The 21,261-nt window shown below is 41.5% G+C and overlaps 1 long non-coding RNA gene across 1 annotated transcript; it reads left to right on the forward strand.

The window, feature by feature from the left end:
• Window positions 1–19,760: 19,760 nt before the first annotated feature.
• Window positions 19,761–21,066, forward strand: LOC120990122. The gene is made up of 2 exons (XR_005776374.1): window positions 19,761–20,518; window positions 20,606–21,066. It is a non-coding gene; the product is annotated as an uncharacterized LOC120990122 (long non-coding RNA).
• Window positions 21,067–21,261: the final 195 nt, after the last annotated feature.

The raw sequence follows: 21,261 nt of genomic DNA on the forward strand, positions 1-21,261 counted from the left end.
CAAATAGTAGAAATGAAGACGATGGAATATAACTCATGCTTGTTTTTTAGTCTGTGGTTTAATATGCCTCTTTCTGCAAGTTTATGGGTTGTTTTCTTCTAGTGCTTGAGGCAAGTCTTGAGCAATACAGCTGTAACATCCTGCTTGTTGTATGTTTTTTACTGTGTGTGTTACTATCTTATAGCATTGAGACATGGGGCTCACGGCTAGTGTTGACAGATGTGTTCCATTAACATTTTGGAGCTTACTATATGCATATCCACAAACATACATGAGACTTAAAGGACAAGTTAATGCTTCTTGTAATTCCCCTTGCAGCTTCAACTGCTACTATATGTCGCTAACTTGTAATAGTGACTTAATATTATGCAGAGGAAATTTATACAGTTTAATACTTTGGTAGATGTTTTAAAGCCTTCAGCACAATTGTGCATTAAAGTGAGCAGAGTGCTAGGATTCCGGTGTTGTAGAAATATTAATAGTTGTAATCTGCTCGCATCAAACTTTGTGTAAGGAAATGCAAACCCCCTTTCCCTCAGCTGCAGTCAGAGGCAGACACAGGTGTTACCATCTTGCTTGAATTCTCCTGAGCAACTCCTCCTTCCCCCTGCCCAGTCTGTTTTTTTTATTTACTCACAAAAGGTGTAAAAGGGGCTGGTCCATAACAAGGATGCAGGAAGTGATGACATACAGGAAGTGATGACATAGGAAGATGAGAACATAGCCAGCTCACAAACACATGTATACAATAACCACTGGAGCGAACTTTATCCATCCTTGCTCAGTGATCAATGCTAGATAAAGTTACTATGATCCTCATGCATGTTTATTTACAGGACAACGTCATTATCTCCAGCGGCTGATCAGGCGCACTAGAGACAACAAACGCACGTTCCTTTCATATATTGTTCTCTTAACAAGCATCCACGCCAAGCCAATAAATCCGCGTCTTGCGCGGGGGCCCTAGCCGGCGTCCATACATCAGCCAACAAAACACTGCTCTGCTGAACACATCAGTCTCCCCCGGCCCACAGCCCAGTGCTTAGCACATGGACCATTCGCCGACGGAGACCTCTGCGCCCAGCAGCTGTGACAGGACATACACGGGAAGATATCCACTCCAATGGTTTACCCTGACACTGAGAGACATGGTGACAATACACAATATATTAAATACACATCCTAATAAAATTTCCACAACACCGGCATGTGGATTAATAGTCTTCTGGGCTACCTGCCCTTTTGTGTCAATTTTTTTCAGCGGAGCATTAAAACTGCTATTGACTTATCCAAGTCTTAACATTTTAAGACATTCCAGACATTCAATAACAACTGAAGGTTGTCAAGGTTACCTTAAATCAAATCAGAAGTTTATAAAAATGATATTATTTTTCTGTTGCTGGAATAACAGGGTTATACATATAAAGGCAAAATTCATAGCCACTGGTTATATGCTCCAATAAAAAGGAATATAAGGCTAACAGAAATACCATGTCTACATCAGTCTAACACTGCTGACTAATTACTCACTTGTCAGATAGACATTGCAAAGGGACCACTTAACTGTACACAGTGGCATACCTCCAATAGAGGCAGACCACGCAGCTGCTATGGGACCCTGGGGGAAGGGGGCCCGCAGTGAAGGATAGGCCCCACCCACTAATTACAGTTGTATAGCTACTTGCAAAAAGAGAATGTAAGAAGTGGAGAAGGACCTTTGGTGATGTCATCAACCATGTGACTAGTGCAGGAAGCCAAGGAATTGCAGAGCAGCAGAAGTCTGAATGACCTTTGATGATGTCATCATCATGTAACCAGTGCATAGGACTGGTGAAAAACCTGTGGAGATGTGAGGGGGTGGAGCTTCTGTGTGGTACCTGGAGGAGAGGTTAGTGATGTCCTGGGATAACCCATATAACCAGGGGCGTAACGATCGCGATCGCAGAGGGTATGACTGCGACCGGGACCAGCGGGGGGAGCCCGCAGCCCCGCCACAAGTGATTGTAAAATTTTTAATGGTAAATGGCCGGTCGGACGGGATTGTGCGACGCACGCCGGTAGACGGGATTGTGCGAGAACAAGACGGCGGAAGCAGAGCAGCAATCTCAGAGTAGGTAAGTGTTGTTTTTTTTTTATGTGTAAATGTCCACACACCGCTGGCTTCATAACTCATGGGGGGGGGGGGCACCTGGCAGTTTGGCACATTGGCACTGGCAGCAAATCTTTCACAGGAGCCCGGCCCGGGGGTATAATCATGAAATATATGGCAAAACACAAGAAAAGAAATAAATGAAATATATACAGAGGGGGCAATTTTTTTTATATATACACAGATGACGAATGGAATATATACAGAGCGGGCAAAATGGATACATATACAGGGCCCCTTTATATATATCCATTTTGCCCCCTCCATATGTATTCCATTTTGCCCCCTGTATATATATCCATTTGGCCCCAATGTATATATTCCATTTTGCCACCTGCATATATATCCATTTTAACCCCTCTTTATTGATATTCCATTTTGCCCCCCCCCAATACTTTGGCAACCCCCGAATACTTTAAAAAAAATTGTACCCCCACACACAGTAGTATTGTCCTCATTGTACAACCTTCACAGTAGTTTTGTACAGATGTGTGCCCCCTCATAGTAGTTATGTCTACATTGTGCCCTTTCACAGTTGTAATGCCCTCATTGTGCCCCCTTCACAGTAATAATCCCCATTGTGCCCCTTCACAGTAATAATCCCCATTGTGCTCCTTCACAGTAATAATCCCCATTGTGCCCCCTTCACAGTAATAATCCCCATTGTGCCCCTTCACAGTAATAATCCCCATTGTGCCTCCTTTATAGTTATAATGCCCATTGTGCCCCCTTAATAGTAGTAATGCCCACTGTGCTAGTAATGCGCTCTGTGCCCCCTTCACAGTAATAATACCCACTGTGCGCCCTTCACAGTAATAATGCCCACTGTGCCCCCTTCATAGTAATAATGCCCATTGTGCCCTCTTCATAGTAATAATGCCCATTGTGCCCCTTCACAGTAATAATTCTCATTGTGCCCCCTTAATAGTATTAATACCCACTATGCTAGACTAGTAATGCACTCTGTTCCCCCTCCATAGTAGAAATCCCCATTGTTCCCCCTTCACAGTAATAATCCCCACTGTGCACCCTTAATTGTAGTAATGACCTCTGGCTCTGTGCCCCCTCCATAGTAGTAATGCTCTCTGTGCCCCCTCCATAGTAATAAAGTCCTCTGTGCCCCCTCTGTATAAAAAAAAACAAAAAACACAGTAACTACTCACCTTGTCCAGTTCCTGAAGCTCAGTCCTCTCTTCCCTGCAGGCTCAGCTAGCTCTGCAGCACTGTGTGGGCGGAGCTTATACAGATTACCAGGCTGCAAGCTCCGCCCACACATGTCGGCAGCGCGATCCGTGCCTGCAGGCTGAATGGTGGACCAGGGAGAAGTCTTCCTGCTTCACCATTCTGTGCGCGCCGGCCTGAAGGAGGGGAGGAGCGCTGGGAGCTGAGCGGTGAGTGACAGGACCCAGCTCCCAGCAATGAGCGCTTCCATTATTGAATGATGCGCTCATTGCTTCTGGCACCCCCCTGAGAGAAAAGGTCTGGTACCCGGGGCGGGCCACCCCCCACGCTCCCCCCCTTAGTACGCCACTGTTCTACAGCAGTCAGAGAAACATCAGTTGTGACTGGATTAAAACCTTTAGTTTTCTGTGTCTGCACTTTGTAAAATGTCCCTGGCAGGCACAGTACATGGGAGAAGGATGACACTATATAAAAAGTAGCAGCAGCAGCAGCGGGCACAGTTCATCGGCTAAGCCTAGGTAATCACTTGCAATAAGATTTTGGTATTCTGTTCCAGCATACCAGCAGAGTGCCAGAATTACCAGATCCGGCATATTCCAAACACTGCTGGAACCTGCCAGATCCCATTTACAATCATGGGGTCATTCGAGATCTGGCATGTAGCGGTGTTTTGCCCTTTGTTTTTGCCAGAATCTGCAACGGAGGCTTCTGCTGGAAACTCTGCAGTAGATGTGCACGTACCCTAAAGGTCACTCACAAGGGGGCGCAATTCAGATTCTTTCCATGGGGCCCGGTGATTTCTATGTACGCCCCTGACTGTACACATTGCTTTGTAAGCAACAGCTACTGGTATCGGTCACCAATTCATATGTACAGTACATATAAACTTTTGTATAATTATGCAAAGGAAGTTATATATACAGTATGTTTATAGCATGTGATCAAAGATATATAATGCAGAGATGCTGAAAAAAAGACACTTGGCAATAAAAACAATTACAATACTGAATAGTTATGTGTCCCTGTCTGTCTGACAATGGCAGCACTCATTGGATAATGTGAGACTGTGCAGGGACACCTAAACTGGTAACACCCAGTATTCCTGTATTGCAGACCGCTGGTAATTCATTAATAAACATCTAGTAGGAATAATAAAAGATAAAACATAGAGTCATAAGAATAGTTGTTCCAGAATGCTCCATGGGATATTCAAGTAACAGCAGAGGTGACAGGTCCTTGTTAAATGAGAAAGTTACTTTGTTTGTACTGATCAAATGACCTGAAGTTCGGGTTCGGCTGAACTTCAGGTCAATGGGGACCCGCACTTCACCTTATTATATTCCGTTATAACATGGTTATAGCGGAAAGTAATAGCATTCTTAAGACAGAATGCAAAAGAATATAGCAATTTATGGGTTAAAAAAAAAAAAAGACTCACCTGATCCTTGATCAGTGAGCGCGTGGTGAGCACGGTGACTTCATCGCAGGTCCTTTCGCAGGTCCTGCTGAAAGAAGATAAAAGACACTGCGGCAGCGTGATCAAGTAGACAAGGTGAGTTTTTTGTTTTTTTGTTTACCCCTAAATTGTCAGACTCTTTTGCATTCTGTCTTAAGAATGCTATTATTTTCCGCTATAACCATGTTTTAATGGAAAATAATAATATTACCTGAACACCCTAGTGAGAACTTGATTAGATCTGGATCGATGGGGGGGGGGGGGCGGGGTACTTTGAAAAGAGAAACACAGAAAAGGGGAATTGTGGGAGACGTAGCTACCATTCTAGCCGAAATGGACTTCCCAGTGGTGCATAAGAGCAACAGTGCATGGAAAACTATGAAAATCCAGGAAACTGAGCAAGAAATAAAAAAAACTACACTGGAAGCATGGGCGAATCTGGTTTTCATTTTTTTTTTAAGTTGGATATACTATAGCTCCTTTAAAGGGGTTATCTCATAAAGAAAATTCCTTTAAGACTGCAGATCACTCAATTACTGCAGTTCTGACTGCAGAAACGTAACAAGATGCCCAAGGGGAATGTTGTATTACATGACTATTTAAATGAATGACCAGTCATTTAACACAGGTCTAGGTCTGCTAGAACGAGAGATTCTCTTGGTTATTCACACTCTGCTTCGCTTACTACATGTCCCTATGTAGAGGACCGCCTCTAGGACATCCATAGGTGTTAAAGGGATTGTGCAGGCCATACATATTGATGACCTATAATCAGGATAGGTCATCAATATCTGATCGGCTGGGCTTCAACAGCCAGCACCCCCACCGTTGTTTGAAGATAAAGCAGGGCTCAATGCAAGCGCTACTTGTTCATTACACTATGGGGCATCTCAAATGAATGGAGAAAGTATTTGTCCTTACATTGCACCGCCGAAACTTCTAAGACGATGGGCAGTATGATGAACAGGAGCAGCGCTCGTATGATGCTCTGCCTCCTCTATTAAACAGCTGATCAGTGGGGGTGGCAGGAGTCAGACCCCTGTCGATCCGATACTGATGATTTATCCTGACCATAGGTCATCAATATGTATGGCCTGCACAACCCCTTTAACAGGTTGTGCTTTTGAGACAATGTATGAAAGGGTTAATGTTTGCTCTTTGTTGCTTTGACCACTTTTAACTTAGATTGGGCTTCAAGGCCTCCTACCAGATGTATTATCTTATGGCACGCATGCACATAGCACAGGCACACCAGTTAAGCAATATTTTGGAAATTTCTGGTTCTTCTGGCAAGGGTATAAATACTCAGGGGGACATTTACAGTATCTATTCTACCACACCAGTTTTGTGTCGTAAAAATGTTGCAAGTGATGCCTGCGTAGAAATTTGATGCATATTTTTGCAACGTTTGGTCAAATTTTGAGACATTTGGCGAGCCTCGCCACTATTAGATGTGGAGTGAAAAGTAGGTCAGGATTTTCGATAAGAATACCTTTAAGTATCATTTATGATGTGCAACATTTTAAAAAGTCACACATAAATTGCATCTATACACCAGGCAATCCCCTGGTGTACTTTTACAGACATAGGCATATATCACATCACGTTACACTTGCAACAAATATATTATTACTGTGAGTAATTTTATAAATTTGGTGTACAGTCGTGGCCAAAAGTTTTGAGAATGACAAAAATATTTGTTTTCACAAAGTTTGCTGCTAAACTGCTTTTAGATCTTTGTTTCAGTTGTTTCTGTGATGTAGTGAAATATAATTACACGCACTTCATACGTTTCAAAGGCTTTTATCGACAATTACATGACATTTATGCAAAGAGTCAGTATTTGCAGTGTTGGCCCTTCTTTTTCAGGACCTCTGCAATTCGACTGGGCATGCTCTCAATCAACTTCTGGGCCAATTCCTGACTGATAGCAACCCATTCTTTCATAATCACTTCTTAAAGTTTGTCAGAATTAGTTGGTTTTTGTTTGTTCACCCACCTCCTGAGGATTGACCACAAGTTCTCTATGGGATTAAGATCTGGGGAGTTTCCAGGCCATGGACCCAAAATGTCAATGTTTTGGTTCTCGAGCCACTTAGTTATCACTTTTGCCTTATGGCATGGTGCTCCATCGTGCTGGAAAATGCATTGTTCTTCACCAAACTGTTGTTGGATTGTTGGAAGAAGTTGCTGTTGCAGAGTGTTTTGGTACTGTTCTTTATTCATGGCTGTGTTTTTGGGCAAAATTGTGAGTGAGCCCACTCCTTTGGATGAGAAGCAACCCCACACATGAATGGTCTCAGGATGCTTTACTGTTGGCATGACACAGGACTGATGGTAGCGCTCACCTTTTCTTCTCTGGACAAGTCTTTTTCCAGATGCCCCAAACAATCGGAAAGAGGCTTCATCGGAGAATATGACTTTGCTCCAGTCCTCAGCAGTCCATTCACCATACTTTCTGCAGAAGATCAATCTGTCTCTGATGTTTTTTTGGAGAGAAGTGGCTTCTTTGCTGCCCTTCTTGACACCAGGCCATCTTCCAAAAGTCTTCGCCTCACTGTGCGTGCAGATGCGCTCACACCTGCCTGCTGCCATTCCTGAGCAAGCTCTGCACTGGTGGCAATCCGATCCCACAGCTGAATCCTCTTTAGGAGACGATCCTGGCGCTTGCTGGACTTTCTTGGACGCCCTGAAGCCTTCTTAACAAGAATTGAACCTCTTTCCTTGAAGTTCTTGATGATCCTATAAATTGTTGATTGAGGTGCAATCTTAGTAGCCACAATATCCTTGCCTGTGAAGTCATTTTTATGCAACGCAATGATGGCTGCACGCGTTTCTTTGCAGGTCACCATGGTTAACAATGGAAGAACAATGATTTCAAGCATCACCCTCCTTTTAACATGTCAAGTCTGCCATTTTAACCCAATCAGCCTGACATAATGATCTCCAGCCTTGTGCTCGTCAACATTCTCACCTGAGTTAACAAGACAATTACTGAAATGATCTCAGCAGGTCCTTTGATGACAGCAATGAAATGGAGTGGAAAGTTTTTTTTTGGGATTAAGTTAATTTTCATGGCAAAGAAGGACTATGCAATTCATCTGATCACTCTTCATAACATTCTGGAGTATATGCAAATTGCTATTATAAAAACTTAAGCAGCAACTTTTCCAATTTCCAATATTTATGTAATTCTCAAAACTTTTGGCCATGACTGTACTCTCACAAAGCAAAGACAGACCTAAAACTGATAACAAAAACATGACAAATAAATTCCCCCCCCCTCAGTCTGTGTATTAAAGGGGTTATCTGAGACTATAAAAAGCTCCTCCATATGCCCGGGCCCCTCACAATGAATATACTTACCTGGCTCCCCGCTCCTGTCCCTGCCTGCCATTGCCCCCCACCCCCCGACACCGGATGTTTTCATCCGCGCATGGCAGTGCGGGGACCAGGAGTGGCGCAGGGAGCGGGGAGCCAGGTAAGTATATTCATTGTGAGGGGCCCGGGAATATGGGGGAGCTTTTTATGGTCTCAGATAACCCATTTAGGGGAAAGGCAACACTGGAGTATAACAGAGCTGAAGACTTTACAGCAAGAAGTTGTGGTACAGATGTCTTAGTGAAGTCTCTTTACACAAGTAGCATGTGTATATGTAGTATGAATAGGAACACATGCAAACTAATAGCTCTAACAGGAATGCAGTTAACAGAGGCAGTCTCTCTCTTGCTTTTGTTCATGTATATTATCCATAATAACACAGTGTTCTCAGCTAGTGCAGTGGCCAGGTTTGGGGTGGCCTCAACAGTATGCTGGGTCCTCCAGACACTGTCGAGGTGTCACTACGTGTGCTGCTCTCTGGCTGATTAGTGGGGATGCTAAAAATAAAACCCACTCCAATCTATATAATAATGGATAATCCCTTTAAGTATGGCAAAACCTGGGACACAGAAAGAGATTTGTACTCCATTTTAAAATAGCCATTTAAGCAACTCCATTATTTACAATGTAAAGTTAACATTAAACTGTATTTCTACAAATGCAGCATAAATGAGATTTTACATGCCTGACTAGTTTCTACTTGCACTGTAGCTAAAAAAGCTGCTATTCTGTCTCATCAGCAGCCCTTCGCCATGCAACTCTGCAAACCGTATTAGCAAAGGCTTGATGAAATGTGTTGACAAAAACTCAATTACCATAGAATTACGTGTTGATAGATACCAGCTTCACTTTTGTAGAAAAAAAGAATAAGATGGATTTTAAGTAAAATATTCACATTCCTTATTCGTGAATGGCTGGGGAGTACATTGTTTTCATTCTGTGTTCTCACGCATGTTTTCAAACCACCAAGTCAGAGGAGTAAATCTGATGTATATCACATAATAAGGCCCATCTTTAATGGCATGAACAGTAATTCTAAGCTTGGGAAAAAAAATATATCATTGTTATTATGTCTATTGAGATGATCTGCTGAAAAAATGAAAACTTAAACATAGGCTGATATATGAACTTTGTTTTTCTTCATTTACGACGGTGAGATTCAGACACAGGAAAAATATATTTCAGAAAAATTGCCAGACTACATTTAAATATCCACTTGACAGCATTTATCTGTTTCATACACCTATAAAAAGTGACATGACCAACATGACCATAAACGTACTTTTCTGATTATGAGCTCCAGCACAGTCTGCACTGAACACCAAACATGGTCCTTATTCTATTGTTATATAGACAGATAGCTAGCTAGATAGATAATAGATAGATAGATATATGGTGTATATATGCCGTATTTTCTGGTTTAAAAATACGACATGTCATAGTTTTATTCCGGCCACCTCTCGGCATGTTTGCCATGCTGCCGCGGGAACTCCGGCCCGCCCCTATTATAGTCAATGGGCAGACCTCCGGCGGCACGCGTGCACTAGGGGCAGCACAGATCCGGCAGGCTGTTTACCCACCGGAACAGCCTGCCGGAGAAGGCGGCTGCTAGTGTGAATGTAGCCTTAGTATGATTGCAATGATACTACATTTATACAGTTTTCCTTGTGTTTTAATACTTAAAAAAAAAAAAAAGACTTTGAATTGTTTTTTACTTGCCATATTCTGAACTCCATAACTTTATATTTACTATCTGCGGAGCGTTGTGAGGGCAATTTTTTTTTGCGACACAATCTGTACTTTTCATTGATACCATTTGGGGGGTGTATGGGGGGTGTTTTTTTTTGGGGAGGTAAAATGACCCCAAAAAATGGAAAAACGGGCTTTTAGAATTTTTTTTTCCATTAAGTCGATCGCCATATGGGATAAATATTTTTAGATCTTAATAGTATGAGGATTTTCAGACACAGCAATGTTTATGATGTTTATTTTTTATTAAAATTTTTGGGGAAAAAGGGGGTAATTATAAATGTTATATTTCTTTAAACTATTTTTAACTTTTTTTTTTTACTTTTTTAGACTCCCAAGGACCTAACAACATGCAATCATCAATTTGTCATTTCTATTTAGTAATGCAAGCACTCCTGGGTTTCTTAGCTCCCAGATAACGTGGTCACATTTGACCACGTCATCAGAGGAATTAAACATCTGTGATTGGCTTTATTACTTACTAGCTGATGACCCGTCGTTGCTCGGGTATTTATTTATTTATTGCAATTTTATATTAGATAACAGTGACTTTCACAATGGCCGCCCCTTTAACGGTGACTGCCCCTTTAACAGTGACCGCCCCTTTAACAGTGACCGCCCCTTTAACAGTGACTTTCACAGTGACCGCCCCTTTAACAGAGACTTTCACAGTGGCCACCCCTTTAACAGTGACTTTCACAGTGGCCGTCCCATTAACAGTGACCGCCCCTTTAACAGTGACTTTCGCAGTGGCCGCGCCTTTAACAGTAACTTTGACAGTGACCGCCCCTTTAACAGTGACCGCCCCTTTAACAGTGACTTTCACAGTGCCCGCGCCTTTAACAGTGACTGCCCCTTTAACAGTGACTTTCACAGTAGGCTCCCCATTAACAGTGACCGCCCCTTTAACAGTGACTTTCACAGTGGGTGCCCCATTAACAGTGACCGCCCCTTTAACAGTGACTTTTACAGTGACCGCCCCTTTAACAGTGGCCGCCCCTTTAACAGTGACTTTAACAGTGACCGCCCCTTTAACAATGACTTTCACAGTGACCCCCTTTTAACAGTGACCGCCCGTTTAACAGTGACTTTCACAATGGCCACCCCTTTAACGTTGATCGCCCCTTTAACAGTGACTTTCACATTGACTGCCCCTTTAAGGCTCCATTCACACGTTCGTAAAGTGTTTTGCGGATCCACGGATCTGTAAAACACGGACAGCGGCAATGTGCGTTCTGCATTTTGCGGACCGCACATTGCCGGCACTAATAGAATATGCCTATTCTTGTCCGCAATTGCGAACAAGAATAGGACATGTTCTATTTTTTTTGGGGAACCGAAATGCGGACCCGGAAGTGCATAGAAATGGATGGGTCCGCAATGCGGAACAAAATTGCAGACGTGTGAATGGACCCTAACAGTGACCGCTCCTTTAACAGTGACTTTCACAGTGGCCGCCCCTTTAACAGTGACCGCCCTTTTAACAGTGACTTTTCACAGTGACCGCCCCTTTACAGTGACCTTCACAGTGACCGCCCCTTTACAGTGACTTTCACAGTGACCGCCCCTTTAACAGGGACCTCCACAGTGCCTGCCCCTTTAACAGTGAACTCCACAGCGCCCGCCCCTTTAACAGTGAACTCCACAGCGCCCGCCCCTTTAACAGTGAACTCCACAGTGCCCGTCCGTTTAATAGTAGCTCCTGCCCCCCATGCATGCAGCAGTGTAGTTGTGCAGTCATACGTCATACTAAATATTTCAGGACCTGCAAACTGCTAAAACCTGTGATCAGTTGTTATGGCAACCTAGAGTAGGACCTGCGAACTTCTATTGGCTGATAAGGGACATGTGACTGTGTGTATGGCAGTTGGGATATGAAGAGAAAGACTTGCAGGCTTGTATTGGCTAATGCAGGTCATTTTTGGGGAATATCTCGGGAACAGTACGTCCTAGAGAGCCGAGACCCCCACAAGATTTCTTTCCAGGTAGCAAGGGATGTGTATACCAAGTTTCGTTGAAATGGATGGTTGCGTTTTTGAGTTTTCGCGGAACATACATACATACATACACACATAGATTGCAGACATTAGCCCTGGGTGTCTGCTGTGTGAAACAGCAGGGACCTGGAGGGTTATAGTACCTGCTCCAGTCTAGAGCAGGTCACATCTTTAAAAACTCTACCACCGACGTATATAGTCGTACAGCAGGAGGGAAATAGTTAAAAGTACACATCTCCTGTTTTCTGACGTTCTCTCTTTTTTTTCAAATGATAAATTGTATTAGATAAAGTACACATAGTACAGAAAAATGCTTTATATATATATATATATATATATATATATATATATATATAGAGAGAGAGAGAGAGAGAGAAAATGAAGAAATTCGGCTGCACCAGTGAGGGCTCAGGTGCAAGGTCCAAGGGAATTAGCTTCTCAGCTTTAATATACGTATGAAATCGGACAGCACTCCAAGACTTGAAAAAACGTGATGTCTTTATTCACCCATGTGGAACAATTGCTATTGTTCCAAATGGGTGAATAAAGACATCACGTTTTTTCAAGTCTTGGAGTGCTGTCCGATTTCATACGTATATATATATATATATATATATATATATTGACCAATACCCCCACCCCCCATCACCCGACCCAAACTGAAGGGAGAGGGAGAAAAAAAAATCTTATTTTAGAAAACCTGAGACTTCTTTAGGTAATGACAAGGAAACCAGGTAGCTTTGACATTCTATATTATGGAAAAACTACATAATTTAATGGGGCTGTCCCTTTGCAGGATGAAATCTGACAAACCTCTGGATCAACCTGCAATAAAGAACGGGTAAGTACTTACCTGGCAGATCCTTCATATACCGTATCAGACTCATATCCTATCCTATGGATAGGAGATAAAGTGCCTTAAAGGAGTTTTCCGGGAATTAAGAAAATAAAAATACTTAAAAATATTACTTTATCATAAATATATTCCCAAATACCTTTCATTAGTTATACTGGCTCATTTTTTCTAGGGAGCAATCATTAGGGGAAATAAAATGCCGCTATCCTATTAGTACACTCAAAACCTGTCCTAATCACACAACAGGACAAGTTACTTCACAAAACTGAGGTAAAGCGCTGCCTCCTCAACCTTTCTGCTGTTCTTGTCAGGGATTATGATATAGCTGATAAGATCTTTAGCTGAATCTGTAGTAATGGAGTTTATGAGGAGACATGAAGTACAGAGATGATAGACAGGACAGACTGTGGTAATGTGGGGCTGTGGTAATGGAGACTGCATACAAGTACTGCTGCTCATTATCGTCACCTCACCTTCTCTCTGTACTTCATGTCTCCTCATGAACTCCATTCCTACAAAGATTCAGCTGAAGTTCTTATCAGCTGTGTTCAGGATCATAATCCCTGACAAGCAGAGCACAGAGGAGGATGAGGCAGCTCTTCATCTCAGTGTCCTGAAGTAACCTGTCCTGCTGTGTGATTAGGACAGGTTTTGTGTGTACTAATAGGGTGGCTGCCATTTTGTTTCCCCTAATGATTGCTCCCCACACAAAGCAAGCCATTATAACTAATGAAATTCATTTGGGAATATATTTATAATAAAGTAATATTTAAAGGGAACCTGTCACCTGGATTTTGTGTATAGAGCTGAGGACATGGGTTGCTAGATGGCCGCTAGCACATCCGCAATACCTAGTCCCCATAGCTCTGTGTGCTTTTATTGTGTAAAAACCCGATTTGATACATATGCAAATTAACCTGAGATGAGTCCTGTCCCTGAGATGAGTCACGGACAGAACTCATCTCAGGTTAATTTGCATATGTAGAAAATCAGTGTTTTTACACAATAAAAGCACACAGAGCTATGGGGACTGGGTATTGCGGATGTGCTAGCGGCCATCTAGCAACCCATATACTCAACTCTATACACAAAATCCCGGTGACAGGTTCCCTTCACGCTGTTTCATACTTACCTGCTCCTGACGCGCTGTCCACTTCCTGGTTTCGGCAGGGGGCGGGCTCCATCTTGATTGAAATCTTCTCCCGGCCGGGCTGCGCGCTGGACTGAACGCGCACGCATGCGCCCTGGTGACTTGCTCCTGGCAAGTATACTATACTGGCCAGGAAGAAATCACCATAGCACATGCGCAGCGTCGGTGTGCGCTTTTGGGACTGCGCACGGCCGGCCTGGAGAAAAGAAGAAGTCGTCTGCGCAAGCGTGGCCACCGCGATTCTGGAGAAGAGCGGTGGCCGTAACCAGGGGAGACGGAAGACAACAGTCAGGTAAGTATATGTTCATTTTCTTCTAAGGGGTGGGAATTAGTTAATTAAATATATTTAGAAAAATGATCACTGTTAAATCATTAACAGATTTAACAGTGATCATTAAGATGATAATACCCCTTTAAGTATTTTCATTTTCTTAATTACCGGAGAACCCCTTTAATTGTAAAACCCCTTAAAAGTGGCCATACACATTAGACGAATTGGCCAAACCCACCAATTTTGATCGGATGAGTAGACTGTGATATATTGTCGTGTTGCATGCTGTGCTGCCCTCCCATAATGAGCCATGGTGCAGAATGGCCCTCAGAGTGGAATGAGGAATTGATGCTGACTATTGAGTAATAATTGTAAAATTAAAGTGGTGCATTTCTTGGATCAATTGCATGAACAGAACTGTATTATTATTTTTATTTTTTTAGAAGAGTCCCATGAGGAACAGCTGATGATTGATCACGGCGACCTCAGTGATAATTGGCGGGTGATCCTTGCAGTCACTGTGGCATCTTCACAAGAGAAAAAAGTATTACATGGTACCCACTGAAATCAATGAGCATCGGTGCAATTCATAGAGTTGTTCACTCCTAAAGAGACACTCTTTTTGCACACTCTACAATTGCTAATAGATAGAAGTCTCAAACAAGGACCACCTCTGTCAAACTCTTCCCTTTAAGACATTTAAAAAGGCACTGTCTAAACCAGTCAATACCTTTAAATACCGTAACATTAAAGAGAACCTTTCATTGGTGCTGATGTTACAATGTTAGTACCTAGCTGTGTAGGGAATGATTAGTAGATGTCAGGGTGCTTTTTTTTTTTTTCCTTCGGATGAGCTTCTCCGTTCACCTGCTGTGCCCCCCGTTCACTTTTGCTGCCCTGTATGCTAATCAGTAGCATCGGTACAGGGAGGAGGAGACGGCCGTGTTTCTCAAGCGGCGTCTCCTTCTCCCTGGCTGTGAGCTGGCCAATCGCAGTGGAGCTCGTCACAGCAGGGGAACGGAGCAGCGCATCTGAAAGTAAAGGCCCGTGAAATCTACTAATCATTCCCTACACAGCCAGGTACTAATATTGTAACATCGGGACCAGTGAAAGGTCCTCTTTAAAGTAGTTTTCCGAAATTAGAGAAAATGAAGAAAATATCATAAAATAACAAGAGTACCAATACTCATACCAAATCTGTTGCTGCTCCAGCACTCCACTCTGGTGCTCCACACCAGTCTTTTTAACCGTACTGTAGTGACAATATGACTGTCATAAACTGCTGAGGGCGGTAATCTGGACCACAAGACAAACAAACCGCGGCGGTGAGCACCAGCACGGCAACACATTTATCCAGTGAGCATAAGTTCTATTGTGATCTCATGCCATTTCGTCTAGCCAATTTTCTTCCCATCTCTGAGAAACTTTTTAGTGGATTCATCCAAGAGTAAAAAAAAAAGTAAAAAAAATTGCCAGCAAAATACTAATAAATTAAAAAACCACAATAGTGACCTCTTGTATCCCACCACTGTGGTCTTCCACAGGTCTTGTTCTACATGCCAAAGTAGAAAATTCGTGGCACACCAGAGTCAATTAATGCTTTTTAATTGGTAGACGTATTACATCATATCATATATATAGTATATAGTACATCCGGATTGGAACATATCAGCTAAAGTCATATAGTTAGTCCCGCATTTGGGACTAACTATACGACTTTAACTGATATGTTCCAATCCGGATGTACTATATACTATATATATGATATCATGTAATACGTCTACCAATTAAAAAGCATTAATTGACTCTGGTGTGCCACGAATTTTCTACTTTGATACGATCAACCGTCCTCTGTGAGCACCCAACCCTATACAGGGTGTGCAGACCTCATCATCCCGTTACTTGTTCTACGTGCCAACAGTGATGACACACTGTACCAGCACATAACCACTGCAGTTGGTCACTGACCTCTGTGGTCATTTTCACTACTTACATGACCTCTGTGGCATGTGATTGGCTACATCAGCAACTTGTAAAATCTGCAGAATCTTTATAATATTATACAGTAAGCAGTCAGTTTCAACAACATTGTAAGAGGTATAGATATTTAATAGATTGAATCAACTATTTGACAATTTTCACATACTGTATTTTTCAGGATAAAACATTATCACATATTCCAGATATTTTGTCAACACAAAATATGTATTATAATAACGGACAAGACAAATTTACATATTTCATACAGATTCAAACATTATAAACGAGATACAAACACTTCATATGTACTGTCACAGCACGTTTCTTACAATCAAGAGGAGTATAACTTAAATATATACATTTGTTACAATATTTATCAATGAATGTATCAAGACTTTATCTGCTGGTTGGAAAAGTAAGAGATGCCAGGGCAGGCTTATACTATATGTGCCAGGGCGTATGCTATGAGTGCCCAGGTTTATACTATAAGTGCCAGGGCTTATACTATGAATGCCAGGGCTTATACAATGAGTGCCAGGGCTTATACTGTAAGTATCCGGGTTTGACCATGAGTGATAGGGCTTATATTTTGAGTGCCAGGGCTTATTCAATGAGTGCCAGGGCTTATACTGTAAGTATCCGGGTTTGACTATGAGTGCCATGGCTTATATATAGTGATGAGCGGCAGGGACTATCTTCGAATTTGCGATATGTCACGAATATTTGGGCGAATATTCATCATATATTCGTGAATTCGAGATTAATCGGCAATGTAATATTCGCCTAATGCGCGCGAAATACAGGCGTGGGTCACTTTTGCTACATTTTCCAAGCTGCTAAAAGTTTCCTGAGACTGGAGAAAATGGTTGGCACGGCAGAACATTAAAAATGGCTTTATATGCAGTTAGAGTGCTCCAATATATTCGCGATTGCGCTAAATCGGCACTAATGATGTGAATATTTTGGCGCAATATGTGAAGCTTCACATTTTAGCAGGTCTGCATGTATGTACGGACAGCAGAACCTATCAGCTACACTATATCAGGATATAACCTACACTGACTATCTCCCCCTAACTATCTGTATTATATATATAAGCTATCTAACTATCTATCTAATGTAATAAGTGGAAAGCACAGAGCACAGTAATGACACTGCTCTCTCTCTCTCTTAGATCTGCACAAAACTACAGAAAATGGCTACTGGGGAGGTTCTTATATAGTAAGGGGTAGGCAACTTTCCTATTGGTTGCTAGGGATGTTGCTAAGCTCAGACAAAGACATTGCAGCCTTCTCATTGGCCCACAAGCAAGAAAGGAGGTTACCGATGAAAAAAAATCTAGAATATTTGAAATAACAAATATATAGCTCTATATTCTAAATATTCGCAAATTCTCGAAGTGCCGATATTCGCGATTAATATTCGCTATTCAAATATTCGCGTCCAACACTACTTATATATTGAGTGCCAGGGTTTATACTATAAGTGTCTGGGCTTTGACTATGAGTGCCAGGGCTTATATTATAACTGCCATGGCTTATTCTATACTATAAGTGCCATGGCTTACATTATAGGTGCCAGGGCTTATAGTATGTGTCAAGGTTTTTTTAAGTACGAAGTCATATACTATAGTTCTGAACAGAAAAATATGTTTGTTCGGAGGGGTTATTCTACAGACACTTATGTATTAACGCCCTATTTTCACTGTTTTTCTACGGTAAGTCTATATGTACCTAAAACCTTTTTAATATTAATTTGTGAGTAGTATTGCACACATGACATCATGGGCATGGCTTCAATATGTTTATCATATTGTTTATATATTTTAAAGGAATGGTTTAGCTGCACATAATCAATAAAGTTGCGGATTTCATTTCCCAAAGGGCCTCTAAAAGAAGAGAGCTGGAATTCTATTGGCTAATATGGGAAATTCTTTTTTCTTGCATCATTACTGATCAATCTTCACCCGTATCTTTTCCATTATCCTCTACAGAGTTTTGGATGCATTACTGATTCATAAAATGTATAACAGGTCTTTTGCTGTGACAGTGCTAGCACATTGCTGGGGAACAGGCTGCACTATAGTCCTTCTTAAATCAGTGGATACTAAAAGAATTAAAGGAATTGTCCAGGAGTAGAATATTGATGACTTTCCTCAGGATAGGTCATTAATATCTGATCACTCCTGACACCCCCTCCAATCAGCTGTTTCCTGAGAGGTCCCGGTGCTCCAGTGAGTGCTGTGGTCAGTGATGTCATGTTCATCGGTCACATGGCCTATGTCTAGTTCAGTCCCAATATCAAGCACAGTCTCTATACAATGTATGGCATTGTGCTTGGTCTGCTGTCAATAGAGCCCCATGGCCTCTTCAAACAACTGATCGGCGGGGTTGTCAGGGGTCAGAACCCCACCCATCAGATACTGATGACCTACTGAGAGGATAGGTCAACAATAGTCTACAAGAAAACCCCTTCAAACACAAAGCATCAGAATTAGTTTAAAGGTCATATCAATACATCACAAATATATTTGTCACACTTTCATTTTCTTCAGTGATCGGCACAGTTAAATTAAAGGCAAAGATTTCATTTTGGTCCAAACAGAAAAAGCTGTAGATAGTTGATTTATAGTACAAGATTTACTCTTCTGCTCTATACAATAAGTCTACATTTAATTAAAAACTATGTAAAATACACCTTCTTATTGCATCAGTCTGTGCTTAATAATAAACTTCATTTCCATGGACATTGGGGCTCATTTATAAAACTAGTAAGCCAGTTTTCTGCTGGACAAAAGTCACAAATTTTTGCCCAAGTGACATTATATGGAAAAAAAATATTTAGACTTTTTCACGTTTCTCCACTGCTCTTGCCACTTTTATCTTAAAGTGGACCTTCGTGGAAGGAGCAGGGCCACTACTGCCAGGAGCATTTAGAAAACTGGTGTAACTTATCCCTGAAATCTACTCCAGCTCCTAATCAGTGTAGATTTCCCTTTCTGGTGCTCAGACAGCACAAGATAGGTGGGTGCCTCAATAAATTGGCCACATTTTTACTTTGGTGGTCTTTTTGCTAATACTGCTGATAGAACAGTCCTTAGTAAGTGAGCCCCATTGTTTTTTGTGTTGATTTTAGGAGCCTTCTATCTACTTATCATTATGTACATCCTGTAGAGCACTCATAGGCCCTATTAGCGAACTGCCATGATATGTCATATCTGTCAATGCATTTGACCTTACATAAACTGGACAGTTCACCTGAGTTACAGCAAAATAATGATCTTTTGTAAAGTAAATGTTCACACTTAATTTCAGAATGAAATATTGCAATGAAAGCGTTTTTCTGATACAGTGCTACGAATCCCCTGCATAGGCAAAGAGTTAAATATAAAAATTCTGTCGGCCTGCAGTTATCTCCACAAAGAGCTTTGGAGCTGACTGCATCCGCTATACATTGAAATCAATAAGGCCACTTTCACATCTGCATTTTTGCTGGATTCGGCATGGACTAGATAATACAACCGTCAGAATCAGTTATGAATGGATCTGGTTGTATTATCTTTAAAATAGCCATGACGGATCCGGCATTAAAACCATTGTAAGTCAATGGGTGCCGGATACGTTTTCTATTGTGTCCGAGAAAACGGATCCGGCACCATTGACTTACATTGTGTGTCATGTTGGATCCATCTTGCTCCGCATCCCATGCCGGATTGCAACGGTTTTCTGTTCGGTTTGGGAACGCAACCAAACGGAATGCATTCTGGTGCACTCTGTTCCGTTCAGTTTTGCTCCATTGACAATGAATTGGGACAAAACGGATGCACTTTCCTCGGGTATTGAGATCCGGTGCTGGATCTCAATAAAGGAAAGGCAAAACGTAGATGTGAAAGTAAACTAATAAAACAGTGGCCGACATTTACTAATCCTGTGACAGTCTGAAAATGTGGTTGATAAAACTAGTGTATCTTTAGACTGTTTAGTGTATACACCTATAGTTGGCTTAGTTTATGCAAAAAATGTGTCAATGTCCCAACGTGCCTTGAAAATCTGTGTCAATGCAAAAAATGATTTCTGTGTGCCCACATTCCATCCTCAATGTGGCAAAATTCTTTCCATCAAAAGCTCAACTCTAAATTGGTCTACTCTGCATCACTTTTATGCACCAGAATCATTGAATTCAGCTTATTAAATGTATCTAAAGTTAGACCAAAGTTGACCACTCTTACGTTCTATTTTGAAACCTGGAAATGTCTAGGGTTTGGGGGGAAAAAAATCTTTCTTTTTGGTGCATCTGAATAATCAATGCATTGCCCATGTGTGTTTGGGGTTGGGTCAATTAGTGGATGTTTCCAGGTGTTGTCTTTCCCCCCCCCTCTTTATGTGATTTATTTATACTAGACGTGGGCACCCGGGAAATATGCTTTTGTGGGAGTAGTCTGTGGATGAAATATTATCGCCAATCTGTTTGTATATTCACATCTATAGCAGAGTCATTATATCTAACCAGGTTTCCTGTATGGGAGTCTTCTCTTGTCATGGCACGTCATGTATTTGCTGCTACATTTTATTTGATGTCTAATTTGTATTGTATGTATTTCTACCAATTAAATGTCATTATATTATATGTGTGCTTTTGTTTTTTGGTGATTCTTTGCATTGTGTCACACATATTCAGCTAATTGCAAATTGTTTGTATCGGATGCTTGAATAATAAATGTGTCTAAATTTAGGTGCATCAGAATTTTGGAGCGGACAATTCCAAAAAAGTGGAATAATTATCATAGTAAATGGGGCCAGTGTGTAGTAAGGTCCTAAGTGTTGACTGCATGCAGACAGATTTAGATCTTTACATCTTTATCAGCACTGGAAATTTGGAGATGTGTATCTGAAAAGTTCTGATCGCTAAAAAGATATGTTAAAAAGATGACACAGAACTGGTCTGGTGGTGTTTAAAGGTGAACATTTACTTTAATGTAATCTACTTTAAATGTCCACTAACTTTTTACACAACTTTGCATAAATCAATAGTAAAAAGAGACCACAGGAAACTTTCTAATATGCTTTATCAGTGAGAAATGTCTAATTCTT

The sequence above is a fragment of the Bufo bufo genome, chromosome 2, assembly GCF_905171765.1.
Source record: "Bufo bufo chromosome 2, aBufBuf1.1, whole genome shotgun sequence".
NCBI lineage: Eukaryota > Metazoa > Chordata > Amphibia > Anura > Bufonidae > Bufo > Bufo bufo.